This window comes from Myodes glareolus, chromosome 5 (assembly GCF_982192425.1).
Source record: "Myodes glareolus chromosome 5, mMyoGla1.1, whole genome shotgun sequence".
NCBI classification, from domain to species: domain Eukaryota; kingdom Metazoa; phylum Chordata; class Mammalia; order Rodentia; family Cricetidae; genus Myodes; species Myodes glareolus.
The window spans coordinates 13,958,493-13,982,236 of NC_142030.1; the positions used below are offsets into that span (position 1 = coordinate 13,958,493).

General features: G+C 47.0%; 2 long non-coding RNA genes across 4 annotated transcripts in view; one reads left to right on the top strand and one right to left on the bottom strand.

The window, feature by feature from the left end:
- Positions 1–13,548, bottom strand: LOC148121976 (uncharacterized). Of its 2 annotated transcripts, XR_015737840.1 has the most exons (5): positions 13,409–13,548; positions 11,175–11,271; positions 10,974–11,079; positions 3,052–3,308; positions 1–1,475 (listed from the first exon to the last, which is right to left on the bottom strand). It is a non-coding gene; the product is annotated as an uncharacterized LOC148121976 (long non-coding RNA). The 2 variants fall into 2 exon arrangements; XR_015737839.1 differs by lacking the exon at positions 13,409–13,548 and having other exon boundaries at positions 11,175–11,507.
- The window catches only part of LOC125403886 (uncharacterized), a 17,354-nt gene continuing 6,774 nt past the window's right edge, over positions 13,165–23,744 (top strand). The window contains exons 1-5 of one of the 2 annotated variants that reach the window (XR_015001232.2): positions 13,165–13,482; positions 15,369–15,480; positions 17,107–17,241; positions 20,747–20,843; positions 21,589–23,080. This is a non-coding gene — a long non-coding RNA (uncharacterized LOC125403886). Of the gene's footprint in view, positions 13,483–15,368; positions 15,481–17,106; positions 17,242–20,746; positions 20,844–21,588; positions 23,081–23,744 lie in introns of those variants that run through there. The other variant, XR_007233106.3, reaches the window with a different exon arrangement.

Sequence of the window (23,744 nt, forward strand, 5' to 3'; positions counted from 1 at the left end):
TAGATAGATAGATGGAGAATTATCTGAATGGAAATTTCTCAAAGAAAACATGCAAACGGCCAAAATATTTAAAAATATTTACCATTAAATCATCATAGAAATACAAATTGAAACTACAATAAGATATCCCCCCCACTTAGAATGGGTCTAATCAGGCAACAAATGTTAGTAAGAACGTGGAGAAAGAGATAAACCAGTACAGTCACTACAAAAACATGGAGATTGCTCAACATATTAAAAACACCCCAGCACTCGGGAGGCAGAGGCAGGCATATCTCTGTGAGTTTGGGACCAACCTGGTCTACATAGTGAATTACAAGCCATCTATGGCTACACAGTGAGACCCTGCCTCAAAAAGTATTAAGAATAGAAATACCACATGGTGCAGCATTACCACTATAGGATTTATAGCTGAGAGATATGAATCGCTCTAGAGAAACACCTGCAACACCTACATTACTGTAACTCTATTCGCAACAGCCAAGACATGGAATCAACTGAATTGTCTAGTAACAAATGAAAGAACAACGTGGCCCACGTGCACACATCTGCATACACACACAGGAAGGGATAATTATTCAGCTGTAATAAAGGAATAAAATCCCATCACCTGGGCAACATAGGTAGACCTGGAGATCATAATAGTGAACTAAGCCAAGTACGGAAAGATATATGCTGCATTCTTCACACCTCTGAAAGCGCTGAGCTCACAGAAGTAGAAAATAGAACAGTGGTCCAGAGGTCAGGAACAGGAGGGGAGGGATAAAAAGAGACTGGCTAGTGGATACGGTCTCAGCCCCATAAAAGAAAAAGGTGGTAATGTGTCCCAAATAGAAATGTTCTTTGCCACTTACTGACCTATCTGCCGGCCATTAAAGATGTAAGGTCAGAGTTCTTAATTCTCACACTCTTCCTAATAGTCTACCAAAGTCAATTAAAACATCACACAGGAAAATTAAACGTGTATTTGGTAGAGCTCAGACTTCTAAACACCTTTTAAGTCAGAATATAGTTATGATTACTGATGATTTCCAAAACATTTTGATACCTTTGGTAATGGTGTGCTGTGTACTTAATTTAAATATGCTTTTTAAATTTATTTATTTATTTACTTACTTATTTATTTTGCTTTGGATATAGCTCTTGAACACGTAGTTAGGCCCCGGGGCCAGGCCTCAGCACTGATACTCTGTTAGCATGTTACCAGTCTTTAACATAACTAGTCTGGGCATTAACCTTAAACCCACCCATCCCTATAACTAAAAAGGACTAAGGATATGCACGTAATCTACCGGAAAGTGGTAGGACGTCTGCCCTTCAAGTACAGGCGCTGCTGTTCACCCGCTCTTCTACGAACCTTCCATTCCACTGGAGTGCGAAGCCACGTGAAAAGAGCCGCACTGAGTGTTTGAAGCGCTACAAAAGGCAGCTTCCTAATCTCTGCGTCCTCGGGAGTCTGGAAGAAATCTGCCTCTCTGGAAAAGAAACCTGAGGTGAGAGTTTCTGCACCTGTACGGATGTGTTTTAGCAATAAAGCACGAGCTGAGAATGCAAAGGAGAAAGAGAAAGGTTCTGGTACCGAGTCACACATGGCAGGATAGCAGTGTTCTGCTATAGGAGTCAAAGTAGCTGGGAGATATTTTGAATTTCTTTTCACAAAAAGAATGGATATCATAAGGAACATAAATATCCTCAGAGATCAAACTCTCCCCATAAAGAGGAACAATTATTATCTGTCCAAACAGTTACCGCCAACACTGCAAAAGGAGGCAAAGTCCGGGCAATGGTTACTTCAGAACTCTGTCAAAACCCTGCCAGTCTAACTGGACTTTGATCCTGCTGGAGTCATAAGGACTCCAGCCAGATCTCAGATCTGTGACTCACCGAAATGTGAATGTGGGAGAACTAAGACACGTCAATCCTCCGCCTCAGTCCTCCACCTCAGTCCTCCGCCTCAGTCCTCCGCCTCAGTCCTCCCTCAGGCCTCTGCCCCACAGGAGAAAAGCAAAGCTGTGGAAAGCAGTGCAGAGGAGGAGGATGGGGGGTGAGGAGCTTCTATATTGATGCTGATTCTTTTTTTAAAGATTTGTTTACATTATGTGTAGAGAGGGGTAGGCAGGTGTATGTGAGCTCAGGTGCCTGTGACAATCAAAGGAATCCAGATAACCCCGGAGCTGGAGTTACAGGCAGCTATGAACTCCCCTTGTGAGTACTGGGTCCTGTGCTTGCAACAATTCTTAAATACTGGCTCTTAAAGCTGAACTGTCTCTTGGGTCCCAATGCTAATTATATATATATATATATATATATATATATATATATATATATATATATATATATATATATAATATATATATTTCAAAAACATAAAAGTCTCACCCGGGGTAGTTGGCTTCTTTATATAACTTTTGCAAGCCTGGGAGATAAATTACTAAGCAAATGTTGGCAAGTAGATTTGTGTGTCAACTCCCGGGGAGGAGAACTGGAAATGTGTTTGACCAAGGACAGCCTTAAACGCTCGGGGCCAAAACTCCGCAGCTTTTCCCAGTTTGTGTACAAATGAAAACATTGCAAAGCCTTTGAAATAACTTTAGGGGTTGGACAAGCATGGCCCGGTTCTGGTACATCATCCCCGGGGTCCTGGACTCTGGACCTGCCTTAAGAGCTAACAGAAATCTAAGCTGACACGATGATTCTGTCTGTGGGGTGAAGGCCCCTGCGACTCTCTAAGGCAACGGCTGGGACAAGAGGGCTGTTTGTCGCCTGCACAAAGTGTGTTCTCTGCTGCACCGCTGTGGGAATCTATGCGAAATGTCCAGAAAAGGGGGTGCCTCGGGGCCAGTCACTGCCAGGCAGGGTCCGCGGGCCAAATTGTGCGGGTTTGGCGCCCCCTACTGTCGCTTGCTGGAGACAGACATCTGTTCCCTGGAGGTTCACTGCTGGAGGCTGCTAGGTTAGAAAATCACCTGAACCCTCAACAGTAGAATTAAGGAAAACAAAATGACCGGCATAGTTCTGAGTCTCTGCCTCCCATGCCACCACACAACTCACCTGAAGCTTGAAATGGAGCGGGACCTGGGAGGAAGACTCCAAACCTCTTCTCATGGCAGCCACTCCTCTCAGGACACCCCAACCGTTCTAGCAGGGTCTCCAAAGTAGAATTAGCTTCTGCGCTAAACCTAGGTGAGCCTGACCTGAAGCACGGAAGTGTCCAAACATTCCTTAAGGGACAGTCACTCAGCCTTGCAGTGACCTGGGGACCCCAGGAACGGTACAAAGGACTACAGGTTCCAGAAAGTTCTCCACGACTTTTCCATATAGAAAAAAGAGAGAGAAGGGAAATGCTGTCATTTATTGAGCCCAGCAATTTGCCAGTATGAAGAACTGCAATTCATTGCTGTTCCAAGAAGAACAGCAATGTCACTGGCCCAAAACTGCCCCAGTAAAGATGGGGAGACTTAGGTTCACAGAGACCAGAGAACACAGTTAAAAGCAGAAGCCCCCGGATCTCCAGACCTGACGAACTGACTTCAACCCCGCACCGTCTGCTCACACTGTCCTGTTATACACATGAAAGGAGGACGTAGGGGACACACAGCTATGACAGTGGTCACCCTGAGGGTGAGTGGCTGGCTGGTGAGTGGACAGATGGGCAGCAGGGCAGAGCAGGACGGGAATGCTTTATCTCTTTTCTTTTAAAAACAGACAAGGGTCAGGGCTGAAGAAATGGTTCAGCCATCGAGAGTGGTTTGCTGATCTTTCAGAAGACCAGAGTGGGCTTCTCCCACACTGGTTGGCTCACAGCCTCCTGTACCTCCATTTTCAGGGAACCCCAGACTCTCCTTTAGCCTCTGCAGGTGCCAGCGCGGGCACACACACACACACACACACACACACACACTGAAATTTAATCATAAAAAGAATTACTTTTTAGGGTGCTGGAGAGATGGCTCAGCAGTTAAGAGCACTGGCTGTTCTTCCAGACGTCCTGAGTTCAAGTCCCAGCAACCACATGGTGGCTCACAACCATCTCTAGTGAAATCTGATGCCCTCTTCATGCATTAAGGTGTACATGCAGATAGAGGACTATCTATCTCATATACATAAAATTAAATAAATAAATTCCTTTAAAAATAAAGAATTAGTTTTTAAGTCCAAACACATAGATGGAATGGAGAAGATATTTTAAGAGCCAGGGTTGGAGCCTTTGCCCAAAAGTTGCAGGGCCCTGGGTTTAACCCATTGCTCACTCTCTCCGCACTCCTTTCTCTTTCTCTCTAAATTCTAGCAAGATGTTAATTGTGAAACTGTTGGTATTTGTTCATTTGGGGTTGAAAGGTACCATGGCTGTTCATTATTTTATTCTCTGTATAGCTCTATATTTTAAATTTTTCCTAAATGATATTTCCAGAGAAGAAACTGGGAGGAGAGGAGTATCTTCATGTGGCATCATGACAGAGCACACCCACTCAGCCCTCACAGAGCACACCAGCCCAGGCCCCGCCCTGAACGAGCAACCCTAGCTTACGGTGTTTTGTCTGGGGGCTTCCGAGCACTCCACAAACACCAATTAGTTGCACTTCCTGTCACCTCCTAAGAGACAGCAGAGCACTTTGCAGACTGGCAGAGAAAGTAGCACCGGCAGAGCTACAGGCTGAGCTGAGACTGCAACTCCGAGACCGACAGGTTCCGGATTGAGCAAAACTAAGGCAGCGTCCTGCTGTGTGCTGGGCTCTGCCAGCTTCAGGATGCAGCGAGGCGTGATGTGGGGAGACAGGTCTGAGACCCCCCCTAGTCCACAGACCCACAAGTGTCTGTGAGCTTTGGTTGTGCAGACCCAGAACCCGACCTTCTTACTCTCTTATCTGCCCACCTGTGACATGAAGGCCAGGACTCAGTACTGATGTCCTCCCTCACCTCGGTCCTCAGTCTCACACCCACAGCTCCTGACAAACGGAATTTATTTTACAACCCCCCACTGAAATACTGTTCCCTTCCTGCCCTACCTGCACCTCTCCACCCCAAACCCCATGGCTAGGGATAAAGTCTAAGCTCTTTTGCATGTGGCAAAAGGCTACTGGTTCAGACCGACGCCTCCTCTCTCTGCCTTGGTCTGTTCTCTGTTGCTGATAACACAGTAGCATAGGCTAGGCAAGTTGCAAAGGAGAGAGGCTAACTTTGGCAGTCGATTGGTCCAGGTTAAAGACAACATCTGGTGGTGGCTCACTTGCTGCAGGGTTGGGAGGAGGCATGGGGCATCCATAGCAAGAGACATCCAGGGAACCTAGCGACTCACAGCCTAGATAGTCCATTAACCTGTTCATTGCATATGTAGATTAATTTTCTCCAGAAGTTCCTGCCTCATGCAGCTTCCTAAAGCCTTATAGATTTTATGGAGAAGTAACCATATTCAAACTGTGCTTCATGGGCAATTCCTGGTGCAACATCTGCAGACAGCTGAAAGGGCATGTCGGGTGCTCCACTGTCACGTTTAAACAAGGTAGATAAGAAGCTGGGCCAACGAGATCAAAAACACTGATGACAACTTATGCTGGAGAGGTTGTGGGGTAAAGGGAACACTTCTGCACTGCTGGTGGGAATGCAAGCTGGTACAACCCCTTTGGATGTCAGTGTGGCAATTTCTCAGAAAATTAGGAAACACTCTTCCTCAAGACCCAGTAATACCACTTTTGGGTATATATCCACCAAAGGCTGCTCAATCGTGCCACAAGGACATGTGCTCAACTATGTTCATAGCAGCTTTGTTTGTCATAGCCAGATCCTGGAAACAACCTAAATGCCCCACGACTGAAGACTGGATTAGAAAAATGGGGTACATTTACACAATGGAGTACTACACAGCAGAAAAAATAATGACAGCTTGAATTTTGCAGGAAAATAGATGGAGCTAGAAAACATTATTTTGAGTGAGGTAACCCAGACACAAAAAGACAATTATCACATGTCCTCACTCATAGGTGGTTTTTAAACATAAAGCAAAGAAAGCCAGCCTACAAACCACAGTCCCAGAGAACTTAGACAACAATGAAGACACTAAGAGAGACTTACATAGATCTAATCTACATAGGAAGTAGAAAGTAGAAAAAGATCTCCTGAGTAAATTGGGAGTATGGGGACCTTGGGGGAGGGTTGAAGGGGGGAGGGGAGAGGCAGGGAAAGGAGCAGAGAAAAACGTAGATCTCAATAAATATCAATTTAAAAAAGAGAAAAAAATAAAGGAGGAAATAAGACATTAAAAAAAAAAAGAAGCTGGGCCAAGTGACAAAGAGAGGGTTCCAAACTGGAAAAAAAAAAAAAAAAAGACCCCAGAAATGAACTTGGGAAAAGCCAGGCACAAAAAACCCAGAGTCAGCCCTAGAGCTAACTTCCTTTGTGTTTCCTGGGCTAGGGGCAGCAGGGTTCCAGAGAAACCTCCACCTTCTCTGGACCATTGCACGGCCTAAGGGAGATACCAATATGGCTCCTCAGGCTGTCTACACCCCAACAGGCCAAGATGAGACACTGCTAAAATCCAGGGTGAAGGGACACAGGGGCACCAGAATCAAAGCAGGCTGTGGTAATGACAGGCCTAGCCACAGCAGTAGCATACTGTCCTATATAGACAAATCTTTTTATTTGATTGATTGATTGTGTTTTCAAGACAGGGTTTCTCTGTGTAACAGTCCTGACTGTCCTGGAACTTACTCTTGTAGACCAGGCTGGCCTCGAATTCAGAGATCCACCTGCCTCTGTCTCCCAAGTGCTGGGATTAAAGGTGTGCACCACCACTGCCTGGCCCTACGGCAACAGCTTTATGGTTGCATTACAGGATCCAAGTGGAGTTGAAGGAGGACCGTTCTGGCCACTGTTTGAGATGGAAAAATTACTCCCAAGAGAACAAGAATCCAAAGGCATCAGTGGGAGCCTGTCATGGGAAGAAAGGATAACAGAGGGACTGGGCATGGGAGTCAGGACTGAGTCTGAGGTCGGGTGGTAGTCAATGAGGTAAAGGGAGAACGGAACAATCAGGAGGAAGGATGTTTGTGGACTATTCCTTTACACTGTGTGACTATATGTCACTGTAATTGGTTTAGTAAAGAAGTTGACAGGCCCAAAACTGGGCAGGATAGGGTTAGGCAGGAGAACCAGACTAAGGACGCTGGGAAGAAGGGGGGAATCAGAGGAGTCACCAGTGAGACACAGAGAGGAACCAGGAGGTGCAGGATGAAAGTGAAGTAAAGCCATGTGGCAGAATGTAGATTAATATATATGGTTAAGTTGTAAGAGCTAGATAGTAATAAGCATGAGCTATCAGACAAGCATTTATAACTAGCATTAAATTTCTGTGTGGCTATTTGGGATCTGGTTGGTGGAACAGGAAACCCCACCTACAGAGGCTCGTGACCAACAGTCCCTGGACTTTATTTACCGGGAAATTTGTTCTACATTAGATAGTACAGAATCCTTCCTCTATGAGAGAGCACATTTTTGTCTCCGTCTTTTGCTCTAATGACGAATTCCACTAAGAAACTATAAGTCATTCCACAATAAGAACCTAATCTGCATCCAGGTTTTACAAGCTTGTAACCGTAGCAGAACTGTAACGTAGAGGCCATCCTGGTCTACACAGTAAGTACCAGGCCAGCCAGGATTGCATAAGGAGACCCTGTCGCAAAAGCAAAACAAAGCAAACACATACCATGTTTTTAATCAACGAGGCCTCATTGGCTAAAATACAGAAACATATCTGATTTGATTAAGCATAGATGATAGCAGAAGAAATTGAGCCATGTTCTGGAAGACACTGAAGGCAGGGTACACTTGCTACTATGAGGAATGGGGAGTTGTTGAAGTTTTGCAGAAAAAAAGAGAAATCTAATCAGAGCTGTGCTTAGGAAAACTAAACCAGTTACAGGGGTTGAGTGAACCGTGGCTGGGAGGATCTGGAAATAAGATTAGTAAGGAATAGCAAAAAAGTCTCTAATAAAGGGTTCTGGTATGTAGTATAATGCCCAAGGCCCTATTCTCAGCCTGGACCCTTAACTTTAAAATGTACCACAAAAGCAGGACAAAGTAGTACATATGCCTTTAATCCCAGCACTCGGGAGGCAGAGGCAGGCAGAGCTCTGTAAGTTTTGAGACCAACCTGGTCTACACAGAGAGTTCCAAACAAGCCACGTCTACACACTGAAACCTTATCTCAAAGGAAAAAGAAAAAAGAATACTTGGGAATTCCAATTAAGACACATGCAAACACAGCATGAAAATCCAACTGTGCCAGCTCAAGCACGTTCATCTTCACTAGAAAAGCTCACTCGTGGAAACGCCAAGAGCACTCACAACTCTGCCAGGTTGTGAGTTTGAAGAGGCTCACATCTGGCTTTAATGACCATCATCTGAAACAACATGTCTGCCGAATCAGAGAGAAAGAGAAGTCTCTGCTTGACAGAACGAGGAGAGGGATAGGTTTTATCTCCAGCCGTGGAGCTGCTTTCTGTTCAATAAACCTCCTCACTGCCAAGCACACTCCAGGCCTGGCTTCCCAAAGGACCTGGGAATGGAGCTGAGGACAGAGATGCCACTCACTCACTGCTGTGTGTGCCGGAGGGCCTTCTCCTGTTCCAGAGGGTCAGGGAACAGAGTTGGCTTTCAGGGAGAAAGGCCTATAAAGCAAGGAGTCACCCCGGTTCTGCAGCCATGCTTAATCCCTGGCAGGCAGCATCCTATTCATTGTAGAACATAGGCAGCATTCCTGAGCAAGGACTGGTTCTGGCGCAGGTCACCGTAGTGCCGTAGTGCCGTGCAGAGAGTCATACTTCTGACTTCTGACAGGAAATGCTCACAGAAGCAACCTCTTGTGAAACCGTAACTCACTCTTTGTTCTTTTGTTTGGTGTTGGTTTGGGTTTGTTTATTTAGAAACAGAGCCTCGCAAGGAGGCCCAGGCCAGCTTTGAACTCACAACCCTCCTACCTCAGCTTCCTAGAGTGCCGGCATTACAGGTGTATAGAAGTGTAAGGTATAAATCTATAAATTGGTCTCCCTCAGTGGTAATTCTCCGGGGTCTCCGCAGCTCGGCAGGCCAGACCATAGCATAAGAAGAGAGCAGGGACACCTTTTGGCAGCCGCCTTGCTAACAGAACAGGGATAAGAGTGGATCCCCAGCACCCATGTGAAAAGCCAGGCCTGATGGTTTATATCTGGGATTCTGGCACTGGGAAGGCAGAGACAGGAAGATCCCTGGCGTTCACCCATCACCCAGTCTAGCTGAAACAGTGAACTTCAGGTTCAGTGAGAGACGCTGTCCCAAAACTCAGGTGAAAAGCACTGGGTCCAGCACAGCTTGATCCTGGACACCCGAGTGGGGCAGCAGGGGATGAAGAAATGATAGACACTGAAGAAAGGGCAGAAAAGCTGGGATCCGCGTGGTCTGTGCTCACTCTGAAGGAGGGAACCTACCGCATCACAACCCGGAAACTCAAGGGAAGGTTAACTAGTCGTCTGTAGGGGAGGGAAATCTCAGACTGCAGTCATTAGGGAGAAGGAAGGTGCAAAGGATGCTAGACCCCCGACCTCCGCACCCCCACATACACTGTCAATATCCACAACACAGACTAGAGGAGCTTTGCCAGTTCCCATGGGTCTGAGGCACTGGGGTCTTTGACACGGCCATGCCCAAGTCAGCAACACACATTCACTCAGGACTTCATAGCCCCATAAGAGAGCAACAGAGGAAGACCTCAACACCAATCTCTGAGCTACACCAAATGCCATGATATAATGATATATGTATTAGGTATTAGAGAACTTATTATGGCCTAGTCACCATTCTAATTGGCTCAGTGTTCATGCAAGCCTCAATGTTCAAGGCCTAGGCACCATTTTAATTGACCCAATGTTCACGGCAAGACCCCACTGATATTCATACAACCCTCACTTGTCACTGAGAAGACTGGAGCACAAAGGGCTTGATTTGCCTGAGGTCACAATCATCGAGCAACAGACCCAAGATTTGCACCTGATCTGTCTAGCCGCGTAGACACATGTGGTCTGGGTTGCTACGCCGATTCTTTATTTGGCCTGCTGGCAGCCTATTTGCTTGTTTTATTTTTGATACCTGGTATTTTCCTTGTTTATGCAAAAGAGGACTCCCTATTTAGATAATGAGCTACATGAGAATTCAGTTGTGATCACTTTTCTCTCTGGTCCACTGATGGGCATAATCTGACTGGTGAACCCATGTGACTGTTCAATGAAGAAAAGGATCTTTGTAAAAACAACCAAGTTCATTTGCCATGGGTGGCAGCTGGACACGGGCTGCTGATTTTCTTCTGATCTTGGGTCCCCTGAAAGGATTAATCAGAGCTAATCAAGAACAATGCTCTCTTCATTCTTCCACCATTCCCCACCTGCAAGTGCTCCACGGGGCCACACTCAGCACTGAAGCCGGTTCCTCCAGACAGCAGAGCTGACAACTCAGGGCAGCCCCGCATTGCTGGGGCCAGAAGGGACATCACAGAACAGAGGCTCAGGGGCTGGCAGAGCAAGAGCTGGCTGAGTGGGGAGACAAACAGGGGCAGTGCTGCTTCCTCACTGCCCGGAGTTGTGACCACAGAGGTGTGACTGCGAATCCAAGTGAGTCCGTGTGTGTGTGTGTGTGTGTGTGTGTGTGTGTGTGTGTGTGGCCAGCAGAGTGTGGTCCCTGTCTTATGATCACAGCACTTCACAGGCCATTTTCTGGTCTCCTTCAGCAGCCACCGGCTGCCTTTGTTATACAGGAATTCCATCTCCCAAAGATTCACTAGCATTTCCAGAAGATCACAATTCTGTAATCAGCTGCCTGTGGGCCTTTACCACAAACTTACTGGAAGTAAAAGAGAGTGTGCTTTCAAAGTAACAAGTAAGACTAAACCCTAAAGCCAATCATTTCAAGAGAAAGAGCCAGACTTCTAGATCACAGGATCAAGAGCTTACAGTTAAAGCCTTGCGTCTTCAAAGTGCTTTGTACCTGCAGACTTTTTTAAAAAATCAATTGTCAGCTCATCCACTTTACTGACCAGCAAAGATCCATGTGGTGTCACTGTAAACAGCAAATACAATAAAAGTTTAAAATCTGTTTTGAAAGGCAAGACAATATAAAAATAAAAAGAAGCAAAATCTTAGAGATAGACCGACCTTGAGTTGCAATCCCAGTTCTTTCGGGCCGGTGATCTCGTCAATCTCTGTGAACTCCAGTTTCCTCATTGATCATAACAGGGAAAGTGCCTGGCACCTGCAAAAGCCTGTGTTCAGTAAATCTTGCTCCTGCATAAACGTGAAAAAAGTCGTTATTGCTAAGTAACACTCTGCATATTTGCAGAGAGCCATGATGAGGGGGTGAGGTCACAGTCCTACTGAGCAGCCAAGGCATGAGCACCGGGATAGACGAAGAGCTCATACTCTGCCCGGGGAGGCAGGGTGCTCAGAAGGCACTGGCTGCACACAAACTGCCTCTAACTTGCAGACCACGGTGCCAGACACTGCACTTCTCCCACCCCCTCCTCACCCCTCCTGCCACCTCCTCAGATGTGGAGCCCCCTCTAATGCTCCTGATTACTGCTGCTTCCCATTTTCCAGATGATTAAACTGAGGCTTCTTTTTATTTATATTGTCTTGCCTCTCTCTCGTGTGTGTGTGTGTGTGTGAGAGAGAGAGAGAGAGAGAGAGAGAGAGAGAGAGAGATGATAGAGCAGAGATACACAGCTTTTCTCTGTAGTGATATCTTGTTGTTTGTGCTATAACAAATAAAGCTTGCCTAAGGATCAGAGTGCAGAGCTAAGCCATTAGTTAGCCATAGAGTCCAGACAGTGGTGGCACACACCTTTAATCCCAGCACTTGAGGCAGAGGCAGACAGATCTCTGTGAGTTCAAGGCCACTCTGAGCTACACTAGACAGATTTAGTCTCAAAGAGAAACAGAACCAGGCAGTGGTGGCTCACATCTTTAATTCCAGTACTTGGGAGTCACACACCTTGAATCCTAATGCCAGGGAGGTGGAGACAGGAAGAGATATGGCTGGGTGAAAGAGGAACACAAGGCAGGAGGAGACAGGAGCTCAAGGCATTGCGTTCAGTCTGAGGACTTGTAGAGACAGGATAGCCCATTCAGTTTGAGAATTCATGGAGACAGGATCTTGCCCCCTTTGGTCTGAGGATTCGGTAGAGGTAAAAAGTCTCTCTAGTGACTGTTCCTTTACTTCTCTGATCTTTCAGCATTTATCCCATTCGGGGTTTTATTATTTTTTTAAGACTTATTTATTATGTATACAGTGTTCTTCCTGCATGTATGCTTGCGGGCCAGAAGAGGGCACCAGATCTCATAACAGATGGTTGTGAGCCACCATGTAGTTGCTGGGAATTGAACTCAGGACCTATAAAAGAGTTAAGAGGTTAAGTAGCTCTTAACCTCTGAGACAGCTTGCCTGCCTCCCCCCATCAGGTTTTTATTATTAAGACCAATTAGAATTCACGCGAATTCACATCTCTCCTTTGTGTGTGTGTGTGTGTGTGTGTGTGTGTGTGTGTGTGTGTGTGTGTGTGTACCTCAGAGGGGGGGATAGTACTGAGGAGGGGGAAGTTCCAGGGTGCTGAGGATGGATTTCCCGTAGAAAATGGGGCAGAGCCCAGAATTTCACCTAGTCTGTACCTGAGTAACCGCCTACATTTCTAAAGAACACACCACAGTTTACAAATTACTTGCACAAAAATGTCCCATTTGACTATGACGACAGGCAACCTGTGTTGGGCAACTTACAAATCCTCAGCAGTTGAGTTCACTGCTGGGCCCAATGAGTGTGGTTCTGTTACTGTCCCTCCCAGACTGGAAAACAGAGGCCAAGGTCAGTTGTCATGTGCCAAGAGTAGGGTTGGACCCAGAACTAATTTGAGAAGGACTGGCTTAATTGCAGCCCCCAAATAACCTGATTAAGAAGCAAGAAGCAAGCAAGTTATTGTTCAAGCTTTGCAAGTGGAGAGGGAGGGAGGGAGGGAGGGAGGGAGGGAGGGAGGGAGGGAGAGAGAGAGAGAGGGAGAGAGAGAGAGAATGGACTCTGGCAGGTTCACTTTGCTCATGATTAAACCAAGTTTCCTGGCACCGTGTCCTTGCTTGCAGACTCCAGAGGTACAGAGAGCCTGCAGGAGGCGGCAGGCCACTGGCCTTGTGGGCAGACCCGTGGCCCGGGTCCATCTATCTCCACTCCGCAGCTGTGCTACCCACCGGGACACCTTTGGGGAGGATTACTCCAGACTCCCAAACACAGCACCCGCTGCCCTGTACAATCATCAGGGTTGTGCAGAGGCAAGATTAGGAAAGACCCGCCCTGCGCGACACCCTCCGGGTGGTACTGGCTAAGGCTGGTAACATCTCCTCACCCAGGATCTGGGACTAAGGAAGGGAGGCGGGATCCAAGCTCCTGGGGTCCAAACCCAAGGAAGGAAATGGAAAGGTGGGTTGGTGTCAGATGGAAACGAAAGCAGAGAGGTAGAAGGCTAAAGCCAGCCAGGGGCGCGGGAGGGGGGTGAGGGGGGTTCGTTGGTCTACGCCCTCGCAGCACAACTAGATACATCCACGAGGCCCCGAGCACCAGTCTCTTGCCCGACAAGTGCTGACTGATTGCACAGCTGGTACACCGTGTCCTAGGTAGAGCGTAGGATTTTAATACAGTATAAAAGCCGCCCTCCTTCCTGTCATCCTCCCGCAGAGGGGGAAGGGGTGACTGGGCCCTGGCAGACCTCCTGTCCCCGCCCCGAGCCCTCCCCAGAGCCTCCTGCGGGCTGAGGTCGCCGCCCAGCAAGGCCTGGGCCCTCCTCCCTTGCTCGCCGCAGGTCTCAGCCCATTACCCGAGCCTGGTCCCACCCGCCAAACCACATACTTTCACCATCGTCTCACTCTTTCCCCCACCCTTCCCGTCTTCCTGGCCCTGGCCTCGCCACTCAGATGATTCTTAAGTCCACCGCTTCCTTTCAGTGGCCAGAGAAAGAACGAAAGGCTGGTGTTTGCCAGTGTTTAAATTGCCTCCGAAAACACCCAGTGGTAAAGACAATAAAAGCGGACAGTGTCTTCGACTGCTTCTGCAGAGAAGGGGGAGGGGTGGCCCGGTAACCTCCACCCACCAGCCTCACGCCCACCAGCTGTCTTCTGGGTGGAAGGCACCCGGGTCTTAACCCTGTTCCCTCCCCTTTCTCCTCTCTGGGCAGGCAGGCTGTCTAGGCCAGCTGGAAGGCTGGTCCATTCTCTCTCTCAGCTAGAAGGCTCAGGAGGCTAGCAGCGGGTCATAGCTCCCATGTGCCTGCCCAGAGATCAGGACCTTTTACTTGGAGGGCTGAGCTATTGCCCCGCCCCCCCCCCCCCCCCCCCCCCCGCCCTCCCCGTCCCTGTCCACTGCTGACCCTTCCTGAATCAGCTCTGTTCCCTCCAGGCAGCTTCAGCGGCTTGCTCATGCCACCTGTATATTCCAGCAGAGTTTGAGCAAGTTCCCAATTTCCATTTCCTCCAGCAAATAAAATTGCATGATTCCAACTTCTGAGGCCCCAGGATGACAAGAGCCTCTGTCCCTGAGGCCATTCTCAGAGGTGCTCCTGGAATCTGTCCACAGCTGGTCACCTAGGGAAGTCCCTTCTTAACTACCCAGGCAACTGTAAAACTTCACCAGTTCTGTTCCACGCCCTACTCACTACATGCTATGGGAAGTAGGCTGAAAATTTAAAAACATACACACACAGATAGAGACAGACAGACAGACAGCCGGGACCCCGGTTACATCTTTGAGACAAGAATGCCAAGAAGGCCCACTTTATTACGCTCAGGAGCAGCTTATATCGGGCTCTGGCCACGCCAAAGCTCTCGGGGTCTTTCAGCTGCAAACCCACCAGTCTGCCATCAGGTCTCATGCTCAGAGCAGCTGCAGGCTGTTCAGAGCAGAGGAAAACAAGTTTACAAGAAAATCAGGGTCTGGTGGTCCGCAGTCCCCAACTGGCAACCACCCAGAACAAGAAGAGAGTCATGTGTGCCTTAACACTGCCTGTCCTCAGGGAGACTCAAGCTCCCCCATGCCTCTTCCCTACTTCCTTCCAATCTGTGTCTAGAGAATCACCTGGAGCAGGACCATCCTCCAGAAAGACATCAGCCTGAGAAAGACGTCTGCATTAAAACATCACATGCTAGAGGAGACATATGTTCAAGCCTCTAAGCTACTGCCTGCTAATGATGTGAGCTTGGGCAAGTCACTTACTAAACTCCAAGTTCCTCGCCTGTAACTGGATATATTACCTGTGCCAGAGTGCTGCCTGCTGCCCATATTAAGAGAGAGTATGTACAAGTTCTTTATTGCAGATGGAGCCCAGGGCATGCATAGCACCTGCTACTGTGTGTCCTGGCAGCTGGCCTGACACACCTCCACACAGCTACCCAAAGAACTCTCCCCACAGACTGCCAATTAAGCAAGGTGAGAGTCTTGATGTCACAGCAGAAAAGAATTTTAGGGCAAGCCAGTATGAAGCAGAGTTGGAATTATTAAGAAGACATGTCTGATATAAGAGAAAGAGAGGCCGAGCATGGTAGTGCACGCCTTTAATCCCAGCACTCTGGAGACAGAGGCAGGTGGCTGTCTGTGAGTTCAAGGCCAGCCTGGCCTCCAAAGCAAGTTCCAGGACAGCCAGGGCAACACAGAGAAACCCTGTCCCAAAAAAACAAAAACAAAAAAGAAGTAAAAAAGAGGGGCTCAGGTCAGAGAGCACACCCAACTACAGGTGTGCGGGCCTTTCAAGGGGGAGTCTCCCTGAAATGTTTTAGTGGTAGCCTTAGATACAGTTTTGGTGGCTGTGAAGTTATTTCTCAGAGCATTACTAAGAAACCTTTTTTTCTCCTTTCTCCCCTTTTTTAAATAAGTGTGGTTCCAGAGGCCCCTTGGATAGGATTGCTATCTGAAAAAGATGATAAAACCATAAGCCACAAGAGTTGCGCAAGGGGGTTAAGACAATGCCCTTTGCTGTAAATGGGGTTTCTGGTGAGATTTCTAGAAAACTGCAGGTTTATAGCGGGGAAAGGAGAAAGTCCAAACCCACTCAGGTCTGAAGCATGGGTCACTACCATTTAATATCTTCATACAAAGTGAGTGGTGGCGCACGTCTTTAATCCCAGCACTTGGGAGGCAGAAGCAGGCTGATTTCAGTGAGTTCAAGGCCAGCCTGGTCTACAGAGTGAGTCCCAGGACAGACAGAGCTATACAGAGAAACTCTGTCTCAAATAAAATAGAACGAAAAAGGAAAAAAAAATATATGTATAAAGTGAGCACTGTCTCTGTGTTAGTAATCTCACCACAAATTTTGTTAACTGTTCTGGAACTCTTAGCTGGCAGAAGACTTCCACCAGACTCCAGAATAAAGCACTCCCTCCCCTCCCCATGACCCCTAGTTTCCAATCTTTCTATACTGTCTCAGCCACATTCCCAGCACAGGAGGAAAACTGTTTGTTTGAGACAGGGTCTAGTGTAAAACTCACTAGGTAGGCAAGAATGACCTTGAACTTCTGCTCTTTCTGCCTCCACCCTCTAAGTGCTAGAATTACAGCCACACTACCCTGCCTGGTTTAAACTGCACTGAGAGTAGCCCAGGGCTTTATGTGAGCTAAGGCAGCACTCTATCAACGGCTGCATAGGAAGAATATTTGTCTTTGGTGGTGGTGGTGATTTGGGAATTTTGTTGTTTTGTTTGTTTGTTTGGCGGGTAGTGGTAGGTTTTGAGTTTTTTGTTATTGTTTGGTTTGTTTTGATACAAGGTCTGCACAGGGACAGAGGCCTCCAGAGTACTTAAAGGGATCTGTGCTTCAGTAAAACACTAAAATACCGTCCCTCCTACCCCCCACCCCTGCACACATATGCTGGAATGTTCTATATAGATCCACCTGCCTCTGCCTCCAGAGTGCTGAGATCAAAGGTATGCACCACCCATCCAGTCCCAAAAAGTTCTTAGCAAAACGCTTTTCACACACTCAACTGTCAGTAATGATGGCCTGTAAACCCCTACAATGAACAAGTATGAATCCCCCTGCCTTAGAGTCTTTCTGTTCACAGAAAAAGCTGAGTGTACAAACAACTGGATATGAAGAAAGACAGAAGTGGCCTGAGGATTGTAGTTCCATGGGAGAATTCCCTGCACTCAATCCTACCACCATCAAAACAAAACAGAATTAAGAAACACCATTACAGGTAGGTGACAAAGAATAGGGGCATGCGTCGGGGAGGAAGAGAATGGAGGCTGATCTTTCCAGAGAAGAGAACAGGCAGAGCAGCTGGACAGCTCCCACCCCAGGACAGCACCCACAACTCTCTCTTCCCAAGGGAGCTAAGTGAAGCAGGAGGAACAGGCAGGGAATGAGGTCCAGGAGGCTGGACCCAAGCGCACAATTAGCAAATGAGAAACTGTTGAGCTCCACCCCCATCCTGCTAGAGCCTGCCCAGAACCCAGAGTGCTTAGAAGGAACTTATGGTCCAGTATATTCCTACAATGCACGCATCTGGGTGGAGACTGCATGTAGAACCACATGTGGCAGATACAGGGTGCACTGAAAAGCCTGTGCTATGAAAATGACTGAAAGCTCATGAAATGTAACGCCAAAATCACCCCTCCTTCCTATACATTGCTTGGTGCCTCTGAACTTCTTTTCTTCTCCAACCCACTTTCACCTGTGGTAATATATTCTTTTCCAAATTCTCCTATTTGTAACTTAGTGTCCACATGACTCTGTCCAATTACTTGTGCCAGGACATAAAAACCTGGAGTTTTCCTAGAAAGGAAAAAGCACCTGGAACTCTTTCCAAAGAGCTCACTATGTCCTGCTAATCACTGGCATCACTAGCATGGCTTTGATGGAGGAGCAGGTCACTGGCCCCCTAATCTGTGCTTAATGTGACCTCATGAAATAGACACTTAGAATGTTGTCAGTCAGCCACAGGAAGGAAGAGATTATGCAGTGAGTCGAGCCTACGTGTAGTCGGGTGTTTTTGTTTGTTTTATTCTTTATTCTTTGAGGGCCTAACACCCAGCTCCCAAATAATCACATGAAGACTTATTATTACTTATAAATAACCATCCTTAGCTTTCCTTGTTTCTAGCAAGCTTTTCTTTTTACTTTTGCTTTTTTTCTTTTTTCAAGACAGTAACAGTCTGTGTAACAGTCCTGGCTATCCTGAAACTTGCTTTGTAGACCAGGCTGGCCTTAAACTCACAGAGATCCTCCTGCATCTGCCTCCCAAGTGCTGGGATTAAAATTGTGCACCACCACCACCTGGCTAGCCAGCTTTTCTTAAATTATCCTATATACCTTTTGCCTCTGAGCTTTTACCTTTTTCTATTTCTATATATCTTTTCTTTCCTTCTTATTTTGTGGCTGGCTCCTGGCAAGCTCCTCTCCTCCTTTTCTCACCCCTCTAGCCTAGATTTCTCTATTATTTACTCTCCCCGCCTGGAAACCCCGCCTATTTCTCTCTCCTGCCTAGTTTTTGGCCATTCAGCTCTTTATTAGACCAATCAGGTATATTAGGCAGACAAAGTAATATAGCTTCACCAAGTTAAACAAATGCAACATAAAAGAATGCAAGACATCTTTGCATCATTAAACCAATATTCCGCAGCACTCAAGAATATAATACATCTTTAACTAGTATAACCCAACACCTAGATGCTTCCTTAGCTTCCCACTCTTTCCTGATACCCCAGTTCATCTGGGTGTGGCAGTTTGAAAAAAAATGCCCCCCCAAAGGGTGTGGCACTTTTAGGGAGTATGGCCTGGTTGGAGGAAGTGTGTCACTGTAAGAGATGAGCTTTGAGGTCTCCTTTCTCAGTCAGTTGACTTCCTGCTGCCTTTCTGGTAAGATATAATCAGCACCATGTCTACCTGCACACCACGATATTCCCCACCATGATGATGATGATGATCTGAATCTCTGAAACTATAAGCGAGCCACCCCAATTAAATGTTTCTTTATAAGAGTTGCTGTGGTCAAGGTGTCTCTTCACAGCAATAGAAAACCCTAGCTGAGACAGAAGCTGGTACCAGGGACTGGAATATTGCTATGATAGGCCTAGCCATGCTTTTGTTTGGAGTAATATGGACTTTGGTACTTTGGGTTAAGAAAGCAGTGGAATGCTTTAAGTACTGTCCAATGGGGCAGACTAGTAGGAGCATGGAAGACAATGGTGTTGATAATTATTTGAAATGTCAGAAGCTGGCTCAAGAGGTTTCATGAAAGAATTTTAGTATGTTGTCATTCTTTAGTGTCATTTAGTATCATTCTTGTGATATTTTGGTGAAGGATATGGCTGCTTTTTGCCTTTGTCCAAAGACTCTGCCTGAGGCCAAAGTAAAGAGTTTTGAATTAATTCCATTAGCAGAAGAAATCTCAAAACAACCTAGTGTAGACTCTGTCATGTGACTAATAGTGGTAACTCTAATGAAGATTTATAATGAAGAGGAGCAAGCTGAGCAGGGTAAATTACTAATGTAAAGTTTGAGGAGAAAAAGAGCACCAGGAAGTAGAATGGAACTAAATCCTATGTTCAAGGAGATAAATGGATTTAAGAAATGGAATAAAGGGAGTGGGGACCTCAGGGCAAGATCCCACCCAGTTAAATGGCCAATTTGTGAAAAGGAACTAAAGAAAAGTTTACAGCCAGGTGTGGTGGAACACACCTTTAATCCCCATCATTGGGAAGGTGGAGGGTGGCAAATCTCTGAGTTTGAGGCCAGCCTGGCCTAAAGAGCAAGTTCAAGGACAGCCAAGCTTAGGCAGTGAAGGAAAACAGAAAGCTGATGAAGATGTAATTAAACAAGGGGGCCAGGTTCCTGCTCCAGTAAGCAGCAGAACTTGGCAGCTTTGGTCATGTGGTTCTAGCTTTAGAGTTAAGGACAGAAGAAATGGGTTATGGAATTTACCTTCATGCCTAAAGAAAGCTACTGAGGCCAGGCATGTGTCAGGAGTGTCCCTGAATGGAGGCCTTGTAGAGAGGCCTCTGCATGAAGCTGTGAATTTAAACTTCTGGTTGAACCTTGGAGTTCCCAAGACGTTAGAGATACCAGAGTTGTGGGACACCTGCCAAGCAGAGCTGCTAGCGGGGAGTGGAACCAGCCCAAGAGAAACAAGTGTGTTGCAGTCAACAAAGCTGAACAGAATTAAAGACCTGAAGAGTGTCTTAGCGTCAGACGCAGAGATGTAGAGAATAAAGTTTGGTCAGCTGGTTCTTGGTCTTGCTGTAGTGCAGTATTTCCTTGCTATGTACCCTTCCCTATGTTTGGTGGTAATGTATATCCTGTGACATTATATGTTGAAAGTATGTGATCTGCTTTTTGATTTTGATTTTTGCAGGTGATAAAAACTAAAAGTTAATAGTTTGCCATGTGTCTCAGAAGAGACTTTGGATCTTGAACTTGAAATAAGTTTAAGACTGTTATACATAGACTATGAGGACTTTTGAAGTTGGATTGAATAATTTTTTTGTATTATGATACAGCTTTAAGCCTTGGGGGCTAGGGAGTGGAATGTGGTGGTTTGAAAAAAAAATGGCCCCCAAAGGGAGTGCATTATTAGGAATTAGGAATGTGGCCTTGTTGGAGGAAGCTTGTCACTGTGGGGGTGGGCTTCGAGGTCTCTTTTCTCAAGCTTCCCTCAGTATGACCTTCAGTCAACTTCCTGCTGCCTTCTGTTCCAACTGTAGGACTCTCAGCTCCGGCACCTTGTCTGCCTGCACCACAATAGTCCCCATCATGATGATGATGGACTGAACCTCTGAAACTAGAAGCGAGATACCCCAAGTAAGTTTTTCTTTATAAGAGCTGCCATGATCATGGTGTCTCTTCACAGCAATAAAAAGCCCTAACTAAGACACTAGGTATCCTCTCCACCTGGAGAAACTCCAGGGGGAAAAGCCTAGCGTAAGGCAGTGCACCTCTTCCGCTGGCCACAGGGATCCGGGTACCTGAGATAGCCGTGACACCTCTATATATTCAGAGTGAAGATCGGCTAGGAATGTTGTGCACAGTCATTCTTTCTTCAGAGACAAAGCAGCTAAGTCCCAGTGGCTGCTGGCAACATCTGGGGACTAAGTTAGACACAAACGGACTTAGCTTCTGGGAAAATTGTTAGCTGCCGGATCGAGCCCTGCCTGAAGTCTCATTTGATGCTAGGCTTTTTTCCCAGTCCAAGAATGAACAAATCCTTGTATATTATCATAAATCAGGTTGATCCTTGACTTTTTCAATTTCTCAGTGTTGAAGAAATGACCCAGAATCGGGGTCACAGTATAACAAGAGTGTGAGGTGTTGCACACAATAGGGAAATTAGAGGCTAGAGGGGCTAAATCATCCAGCTTTCCCTTGCTCCAAGCCAAAATATTGAGCTTCATGTAGGCAACAGGAAGCCCTGCTAAAAATGGCTGAGGAGAGAAAATGGCATGGCTGAAACCGTGTTAGGAAGTTAGCTCAGGTGGCCAGCACATGACAGATAGGAAGGAGACTTGAAGAAAAGAGCAGGCTGTTGATTTTGGTTTGTTTGCAACAGGGTCTCACTGTGTAGCCTGGAGCTTGCTATGGAAAGCAGACTGACCTCTAACTCACAAACATCCACTTGCCTCTGACTCTTTGAGTGCGCTTGAGTAAAGGCCTGCACCACCATTCCTGGCCAGAAGCTTGTTTGGAGTAATAATGAGCCTAGGCATTTTATCAAACTGCCCCAGATGTGGATGGCTGGGAGTCAGCCAGCAGGCAGCTCCTTTAGCAACACCTTATCAGTGCCAAGGGCCTTTCCCCCTTCTCCCTTGAGAGTTTGTAGTGCACAGTAGAGAGGTCAAAACCCCACACTGCTGCTCCTCAGAGAACGGGCACTTAGAAGCTGCTGCTGCCGAAGAAGAAGAACATGGACTCACTTGGGCTCACAAGGCAACTGAAAGCAAGATGGGAGCCTGGCATCCCTGCCTTCACTGCACCTATCTCCCTTGAGTCACCAGCTTAGCTCTGCTGCTTGGTGTGCAGTTCACCACGGAAGTGTCTATCTGACCTGAGACTGAAGGCACAGAGATAAATCACTATCTGAAACTACCGTCACCTTGAATGCCAGGAATAGCAAAGCCTGGAAGAGACCCTCCCTCATCGAGGACCACTCTCCCTCTATCTGTTCTGTGAGGCTGCACCCTGGGGCAGAAGTGATCATCTCAAGGGGCTAGAGGGAGCCCCACAAGGGAGGACTTCTTCAGAACACCTTGCAGAATGGGACTGAGACACTGCCAACCAGCGCGTACCCTGACCAGGACTGCTCCATTCTGCAGACCTCTTGTCCCTATAGCAATTCTTCCTCTATTTACCTCAGAGTCATTGGACCCCTTTATCTGTTCTTCCTAACACAGCTCCAGAAACCTTCTATCTCTCCTTCTCACCATTACTGGTCTCCTTCATTGGTGTACCCGAAAAGGAGGAGGTGGAGCCTGGTTTGCAGGGCTGTCAGAGCTCAGACTTTTGCCCTGAAAACTCCAGTAACACTCAAGATGGGATTTAGTTGTTTAGACATTTCAAGAAACAGAAAACTCATCACTTTAAATTTTAAAACAATTCCTTACAGGTTTTTTTTTTAATGGCCTTGGTGATTTCTCCTGCACTCCATTATATGATCAGATAAAATGACTTCAAATAGATTTGTTTTAAACTCTTTTATTTTTTTTCTGGTTTTTCAAGACAGGGTTTCTCTGTAGCTGTCTGTAGGGGCCTGTCCTGGAACTTGCTCTGTAGATCAGGCTGGTCTCCAACTCACAGAGATCCACCTGCCTCTGCCTCCCGATCAAAGGCATGCACCACCACCGCCCAGCTTGTTTTAAACTCTTGACTCCAGGTCTCTAGGGCCTGACTTGCTGCCGCACCACTCCTTACTGCCACAGCCATCCCTTGGGCTGACACTGCCAGAGCCATGCAGCATCACACCTCTCTCTCTCTCTCTCTCTCTCTCTCTCTCTCTCTCTCTCTCTCTCTCTCTCTCTCTTTCTCTCTCTCTCTCTCTCCTGTGCTGCTGAGGAACCATGGGGCCCACTCTTCTCAGCCTGACTCATTCCCTTATTCCAGGACAGCCTCCCACCTGTGTGTGGAACTGTTCCTTTGCATAATTCCAGTTGCTCCCTCACTGGGCTCCAGCTGTAAACTACTAAAGGATACATTTTAGTTTGGTAAGAAACAAGAGCCCTGGCTCCCACAACTCTCTACCAGCCAGTCTCTCTACACGGCTGAATATGGGTAAATTAGTCAGTCCTTCTGAGGCTTATTTCCCTTTTGGCTTCTAGAAATAGAAGCTTAAAACACACTCAGGGGTTTCCAACCCAGAGAGGTCCATAGAAGCTTCTGGTTTCACTGGTTACTGGCTTCCTGTCTGAGTCACAGAGAACCAGGCCCAGCAGTGACTCATTAGTGTCATGACACCCTTGCCATTGCTACCACCAAGGCTGCTGTCTCCAGGATAGCTGGAGCCACCCAGATGGGCAGCTGGGAGCACGGGACACAAGAGGTTGACCTTGAGGGCAGGAGACCAAGCCAGAAGTCAAGAGTTCCAGGGGAACCTCCTCTGTCTGGCCAGAACACCTTCACTAGCAGACTTTAGTCTTTGCATAAGACAGTGCCCATAAACAGGGATGTGATGAACCCATTTGGGAAAATCTCATCAGTTGAGAAGACAGGGGA